The 8,372-nt window shown below is 36.7% G+C and overlaps 1 non-coding gene across 1 annotated transcript; it reads left to right on the plus strand.

Moving 5' to 3' along the window:
• The first annotated feature begins 7,899 nt into the window (after positions 1-7,899).
• On the plus strand, positions 7,900-8,063 carry LOC129402645 (U1 spliceosomal RNA). Its single transcript, XR_008628755.1, has one exon. It is a non-coding gene; the product is annotated as a U1 spliceosomal RNA (small nuclear RNA).
• The last annotated feature ends 309 nt before the right edge of the window (positions 8,064-8,372 follow it).

An 8,372-nucleotide genomic window follows, 5' to 3' on the forward strand; every position in this document is an offset into this window, starting at 1 on the left:
ACAGTGGGTAGGGTGTTTGCCTTGCATGTGGCCGACCTGGGTTTGATCCCTGGTATCCCATATGGTCCCCCAGCACTGCCAGGAGTGATTGATGAGTGCAGATCCAGAAATAACCTCTGGACATCGCTGGGTGTAACCCAAAGAGCAAAAAAAAAAGGAAAAGAAAAGAAAGAAATCCCAAGTCTTAGTTAAATTTATTGTTTTTATTGTCATTTATTCTTTGCCCATGTTGTACTTACTGATGACACCTGTCCTTGTAAATAAAATCCATAGTCCTAGAGAAAATATAATGTGTTTTCAATTTTCTTGGACTTTACCCACATTATTTGGGGAAAAAGCCCAAATATACATGGGCATTTAGTGATTATGGAGATATCAAAGAATGTAGAAGGAAGACAGGGATTGCCAAAGCGAATGGGAAACTGCCAGATCCATTGAAAAGCACGTTGGCAATGTCTTACCTAAGGAGGCATCATGACACAATATATTTTGAATCAGGCTAACGTGAGTTTTCATCCCAGCTCTGTTGTGTACTAACTGTATAACCTTGGGCAAGTACCAAAAATACCTTAATCTTGCTTTTTAAAAAAACAACCACAAATATGAACGAAGAAAATAATCATATTTAATTCATTAGTACTCTGAGTATTAAATGTAATCATGAGTATATCATTTTATGCCTTCCTGACAAATTAGGCATTGCAAAACTCAGACCAAAAAAGGTGAATTTGTTCCCGACTAGTAGAACTGTTATGCGTGTGTTTTAGTTACTGTAACTGCGCATACACTAATACTGATTGTGTTGACACTCTCCTTACTTTTGTCAATATCTTTGTGAAATAAGCTCCCTCCCACAAGTCCAGAAAGTGAAATCCAAGCTCAAAAAAAAACAGTGAAAACTGAAATAAAACTTCTTGGTGTCTCTTGGTGCAAAAGTAAGAGAGGATGGGAGAGACTCAGAGAAGCTTGGCGAGATACTAGCAAAGGGTCAGCAGGAAACCCATGACCAATTGAGCATGTCTGTGGGAACTTCGAGAAGACTTGAATGAGAGTTCTGCTATTGCTTCACTTGCTAACCAGCCCTGCTCAAGGCTGAAAATCTAATCTCCAATAATCCCATTAATTATCTGCAAAATTAATATGACTGAAATTTCAATGGACTCCAAACAGTTTTTTTTTATGTTGTGTATACCTTTAAAATCATTTAATGTAAAAGTGATTCATGGGTCAAAAGTGGCAAAGAAAAAACCAACTACTTTCATGGAAGATGAGAAAATAGAATTTCACTTTTTCTCCTTTTCAAATAATATGAAAATATCCAAAACATTCATTTGGAAATGTGACTGCTTCGTCTCTCTGGTCTTAATAATATCCAAAGGAAAATCCTGGTGATCATTCTTGCTCAGCTCAATTATTTCATAAATCTTCTGCTCCAACTATAAAATATATATATATGTATATATATATATATATATAGCCTCATGCCATTCCTTCAAAGCACAATAGACTTTATGATTATATAGCTATAATGCAGGTAGCCCTAAAATATGCCTTATGTAGACTTTATCTCATATGTGCATATATGATATAGAAATATATATGTATCCACTCAGATGACCCTCAAAGTATGCTTCTAAATAAAATGATAATGAATCCTGAAAACATACAAGGTTAGAAACAGGTTTCCAATTTCTAATCTGTTAAAATTCTTGTTCATAGACACTAAATAATTAAACACAACCTAACCATTTACTCAACAAAAAGTTGTAACTAACATTATTAAAAAAAAAAACCTGACATTTTCACTATATATGACTCAAAATAGTTACAAATGAAGTCTCAAAATGAACATCAAGAGCCAAACATATTCCTCGGGGCTCTGTCTCTCCTGATTAGTCACTGGAGACCCGGCTTTACTGACAATTGTTAAGAACTGAGGAGCAGTACAAACCTGCCCATTGAAATACTGAACAAGCAATAATCAGACTTAGGAGGCTGATTTCTTCTAAACCAGTGGGCAGTTACTCTAAGGGTGGTTTTGTCATGCTGAGAAGCAAATAATCAGTTGCCCACCCCCTACCCTACTCCCCAAATGTGTTTAGATCACTAATGAAAATGAGTCCAGAAGCTCCCCACGGGGTCAACATTTTGCACATCAGAAAAACACTATACAATTCAGCTTGAGTGACAAGCCTCCTCAGACACCACACAGGGCATCTGGAATAGTAGTCGAAGCATGCAGGTCAAGAGATGCATGAATTGTTAATGCCCCAAGAGTCCAGGGGCAGAATAGCAGGGGCAGTCTCACGCTCAATAATTTATCAAGTTAATTTATAAAAATAAAGCCAATATCTAGAACAGATGGAGCATATGAGAGATTAGCATGTATATCAATAAATAATATAAACCCTTCAAACAATAATATAAACCATTCAGGTCTCCACAAAATTTTACTCCCATTATATCTTAAGCAAAATATCGGAACTCACCTGGTCACAAACAATATCTGCTTCCATCTGTTTAATGAATGATTCCCCAAACCACAAAAATACACATGATATAAATTAATCATCCATATATGCGGAAAATATCCATTCTAAATAAATTTTAGACAGCAAAACAGTAATAGCAGATATAATGTTATGTATATGTATACATATTTGAATTTTAATATAAAAATTATAACTTTATATGCATATGTGGATAGAGTGTTTACTTTATTGAAAATGGATGGTTTTTACCTGAACAAAGCATGCCTATATGGACTTAGATAGGAGATGAAACTGCATATAGAGACAAAAGATAGTTTTCTAAACACTTGATTAATTTATTTTTCTTCAATTTAAGGTTGACCATGAGGTCTGTTAAACAGAAGACAGATTATGTGGCATGGATACATTTCTACTTTACAGTAATCATATGGCATTAACGAGGGAATGGGTAGGATACACAGGATTATGGTGGTTGTAGCACTGCACTGTAGCACTGTCATCCCATTGGTCATCGATTTTCTCAAGTGTGCACCAGTAATGTCTCCATTGTGAGACTTGTTACTGTTTTTGGCATATCGAATACGTCACAGGTAGCTTGCCAAACTCTGCCATTTGGGTGGATACACTCAGTATCTTGCTGGGTTCTCTGAGAGGCACGGGGAAAGCAAACCCAGGTGGGCCAAGTGCAAGACAAACACCCTACCCACTGTGCTATCACTCCAGCCCCACGGTAATTGTAAATTATTTATTTGAAACAAAAATATAGGAAGTTATTATTATATAATCCATAAAGACTCAAGATCACAGCAGTGAAATGCTAAGGAGGAAATGAGAATATACTGGCCTAGTGACTATAAGATCAGAGCTTTATAGGTATGAATGAAGGTAGAAAATTCCATTAGAGAGGGGATTGAATTATAACCTTCTGCCTTTTGACCTGGATGACAAAGAATGTCCACACCCTACATTATAAGAATATCAGGTAAATTATTCTGTGATGACCAGATTAATATATTGCTGCTGTTTTACATGTGAAAAATAATTACAATCTTTGCAATTAAAAATGAGGTGATCCACTTATCTATTGCTTAGTTTTGTTCAATCAAGGTCATGAGATACAAAATGTCTAAATAGATTTTCTTCCATTCACAAGTCAGTGGATGGGGAACGTATAATGAAGCAAGTGTGATTATGGACTTAAATTAATTTCTATAAGGATCTATAATATACAATGAATATTTCAAAGAAACATCAATCAATTCTAGAATTGATAATCACCTCTATTTATCTAAGTTAAAGGTATAATATATTGACAAGATGAGATGGGAGTAGGTAATGATGACAAGACATTAATCCATAAATTTCATCTTACTTCATTTTTGGTAGTATTTTCATATATATATGTAATTTCAACTAATTTGAAAAATTGATAATATATTGAGCAAAATAAATCTGTCATCTATATCATTTTTTTGAATTTAAGAGTTACGTTAGCACTGTAGCACTGTCACTATCATCCCCTTGTTCATCGATTTGCTTGAGCAGTCACCAGTAACATCTCCATTGTAAGACTTGTTACTGTTTTTAGCATATCAAACATGCCACAGGTAGCTTGCCAGCCTTTGCCATGTGGGCACGATACTCTTGGTAGCTTGCCTGGCTTTCCGAGAGGGATGGAGGAATTGAACACAAGTCGGCTGCATGCAATGCAAACGCCCTACCTGCTGTGCTAACTTAGTATTGAAGAGTTACATTAGTCCTTCTAAATATTTGTCTTCTCTTTTAATATTCAAGGGGAGATATTAAAGGAGAACATACAGAACTTAATTTTTTTTTTAATCACAGAAGGTAGGAATAGGAAAGAATGTCACTTCCACCCTTCTATTGCAATAGACACTAACTTTAGCTCTCTTGCACTGGAAACGGTACAGAGTGTAAGGTTACACAATGCTGTCCAGGGTTCAATCCCTGGCAACCCATATGGTACCCTTATTCCCAGCAGGAGCGATCCCTGAGCACAGAACCAGGAGTTATCTCTGAGCACTGCCATGTTTGGCTAGAAGCAAACAAATAAATACTCTTTACCCCCAGATACTCGGAAAAATATGCAATTGTGCACAAAATAAAAAGAGAAATCAGTCATGTACCTTTAGAGACTGAAGGATTTTCTCATCTGGACTTTTGCAGCCTGACTTGTAAAAAGAGGAGAAGAAAAAAACATGATCCTACCGGTCACATTTGTAAAAGCACAATGTGTGTTGGTTGAAGAGTTTGAAACGCTTTGGGCATAGAAACTTTTAGAGTCACATTGTTCTACGGGCCATTTTCCTAAGAACTCACAAATCCTAAAGTTTCTTTATTGGCTACAAATCTGAAGAGAAGAACAGCCAGGCTGAATCAGTCACAGCGAGTTCTTAAGAGTTTTTCTTTCTTTTTATTTACCCCCTAAGGAAAGCAGAGAGTCTCTTGCCCGCATGCCTGGCTTTCTTCCCCAGAGCCCCTCGGAGGGGATGGGCTCCAGCTTCCCTCCCCACCCTGAGCAGAGCTCCCGGCAACCGAAGACCACCGGAACCTAGCTACAGCCATGCTCAAGGCCCCTTTCCACACGTTCGGACAAGCCTCATGCATGAAGGTACCGGCAGAGGAACCCAGGTGTGTGTAATCCCATCAACGGCCAACATCCAGAGAGAGACTTAAAAGCAAGCTCTCAGAAGCTCGCGATATCTTGGTAGCATACTTCTCCCTCTGGGAGAAACTGGCAATCTTCTGAGAGTTTCCTGCCCACATGGGACAGCCTTGCAAGCTTCCCATGGTGTATTCATATGCAAAATCCAGTAACAAGCTGGATCTCAATCCCCTGACCCTGAAAGAACCCCCAGCCCTCATTGGGAGGGCCAAGTCAAGATAGACTTCTAAGATCTCAGGGAAAGGATGAAATGAGAGGTTACTGAGCCCACCTGAGAAATCGGTGATTAACAGGATTTTCGTGATCGTGAAGGAAAGCTTGTTATTATTTATTAATTTATTTATTTAATTTTTTTTAAATGAATCACCATGAGATGCAGTTAAGATTTACAAACTTTAGTGATTACGTTTTAGTCACACAATGATCGAGTACCCATCCCTCCACCTGTGCCCATTCTCCACCACCAATGTTCCCAATATCCCTCCAGCAAGCCCCCACCCACCCACCTCCACCTCTTTGGATGGCACATTCCCTTTTACTCTCTCTCTCCTTTCGGGTGTTACGGTTCGAAATACAGGTACTAAGTGGCCATCATGTTCGGCCCATAGTCTACTTTCAGCACACATCTTGTCTATAGCCATTACCACCCTGAATGCACCCGATCGCATACATCTTAAGCGTTTTTCAGTCTTCCGCACTGAACCAAAGTTGTCATGATATGTCATGGGAAAGGACAATAAGATCAAGGTATTGTTAAATACTATTTTTGTTTAGGAAAGGAAACATGTAGCTTTTTCTAATTGAGAAAGAATGTGGGTTTTATATGAGTCTCACTAAAATATTTCCGCTAAAGTATGAAACGGTTTTTGCTGTGGGAGGGGGTGGCAGCACATTTGGCAGGTGCTTATGGCATACTCCTTGCTTGTGCTCAGTAATCATTGCTGCACGGGCTCAGGAGAACTTTGGGGCTGCTGGCGATGAAACCCAGGTCATCTGCATGCTGGTCAAGTGCCCTTGCCACTGTATTATCTTTTAGCTCCAGCAGTCAACATTTTTTACATCTACTATGAAATAAATTTTTGCGAGATACTTTAGTCAAAACATATAAAATAAAACAAGTGTAATCTAATGAATTGGAAAAGGACTAGGACAAGAATTATGTGTAAAACCCAAAATTCCTAGCATAGTGCTTGAGTAGAGCCAATAGTTACATTTCCAGGTATTACAAAAGCTGATTATTAAATACATGGAGTATGAAATCAACCTCTGTGGTCTCTATATTATAGAATTTGGCAAATCCTACAAATCAGAACGCTGTTATTCATTATTCTTTTTATTATTTTCCTCAGAGTTAGTTCATCAAAATGTATTAGCACAGTTCAAATAATATAGCAATAGATCTAAAAAAAATAAAAAGTAAATGTTGAGTGTATAAATTAAATGTAAACTGTATGAAATAGCAACCCTCAAAATGCCATATATAATAAATAACATTTATATATTAGAATGATAATTATCTAATGCACAACAGAAGAGAAAATTCTATTCACATTGGAGGCAGCAAATTAAAATATTAATAATAAAAACTAAAAGTAAACTCACCTAAACATATAGTAAAGAAAAATAAACACATTGTTAAAAGATGAAACTGTTGACTTTAACAAAAGAAACTTGCTTGTTTTTGAATATATTTTGATTTCAATGTTAATATCCTGATTTTAAATTTAGCAAACTAGAAAATATAAAAATATATATATAAAATATTTTTGTGTGTTTGGGGCTGGAAAATACATTCTAAAATGTATATCAGGACATAAATCAAGAAAAAAATTATGAAAACACTAAAGAGGAAGAGAAATGAAAAGGAATCAGCAAATTATATATACCAATATTAAATTTCCTATTATTAACCCAATATATTTCTGTTCTATGAATTCACAGAAAAACCCACGTATTAAAGAATCAAAATATAGATTAATATGTATATAATATTAATCTATATTAATATTATATTAGGTGTAATATTATATTAGGGATGTAGAGTGTCATAATATATTTACTATCAATACTGCAAGTATCCAATAAACTTTATTTTTTTTGGCTTTTTGGGTCACACCCGGCAATGCACAGGGGTTACTCCTGGTTCATGCTCTCAGGAATCACTCTTGGTGGTGCTCAGGGGACCATATGAGATGCTGGGAATCGAACTTGGGTTGGCCGCGTGCAAGGCAGATGCCCTACCCACTGTATTATCACTCCAGCCCCTCCAATAAACATTTAAAACATTTAAATTTCACCTGGATATACAAAGTTAAGAATAATATGTATACAATAATAGAATAGATATGGACGGATATTTTATAACTAGCTTTAGTGAAAGTGTTTCTAATTAATAACTCAGACTTGGGGCAGGAGTAATAGTACAACGGATAGTGTAGGTCATTTGTTTTGCAAGTAGCCAACCCAGGTTCGATCCCCAGCATCCCATATGGTCTCGTGTGCAATGCCGGGAGTAATTGCTGAGTGCAGAACCAGGAGTAATCCCTGAACATCACTAGGTGTGACCTAAGAAGCACAAAAACAAAACAAAACAAACAAAAAAACCCTTCAGACAAAAAATGTCATGAATTTAATTAAAATTAGTAAAATAGAGTTTGCATTGGAAAAAAAAAACAAGAAAAACAAAAAACTGTGAGGAAAGAAAAAAGAATTACAAAAAGAATCCTTACCTGGCAGGGATCACACCATGATCATGAAGGTGGTTTTCCCAGGACAAGGGTTATCTTTTGTACTCTGGATGTGCTGATCCCTACGATTTTCCCAAATGTGGGAAACGCCAGTGATTAATTTGTGGTACCTGCGGACTGTGTTCGAGTTATCCCCTGGGGGGAATAAAAAGGAATTACTAAGAAAAAAATTTAGATATTTTGCTTTACATAACTGGTAAGTACATATAGATACATACATTCCTATTATCAGAATATTCACTGTATCACTGTCATTCCATTGTTCATCAATTTACTGGAGCGGGTGCCAGTAATATTTCCATTCTTCCCAGCCCAGCCTTGAGATTTTAGTAGCCTCTCCTTACTCATTTTTTCCAACAATTGGAGGCTCTTTTCAGGGTCAGGGGAATGAGACCTATTTTTTTTTTTTTACTGTATTTGGCATATCCAATACACCACGGGGAGCTT

Source organism: Sorex araneus, chromosome 2 (genome assembly GCF_027595985.1).
Source record: "Sorex araneus isolate mSorAra2 chromosome 2, mSorAra2.pri, whole genome shotgun sequence".
Taxonomy (NCBI): domain Eukaryota; kingdom Metazoa; phylum Chordata; class Mammalia; order Eulipotyphla; family Soricidae; genus Sorex; species Sorex araneus.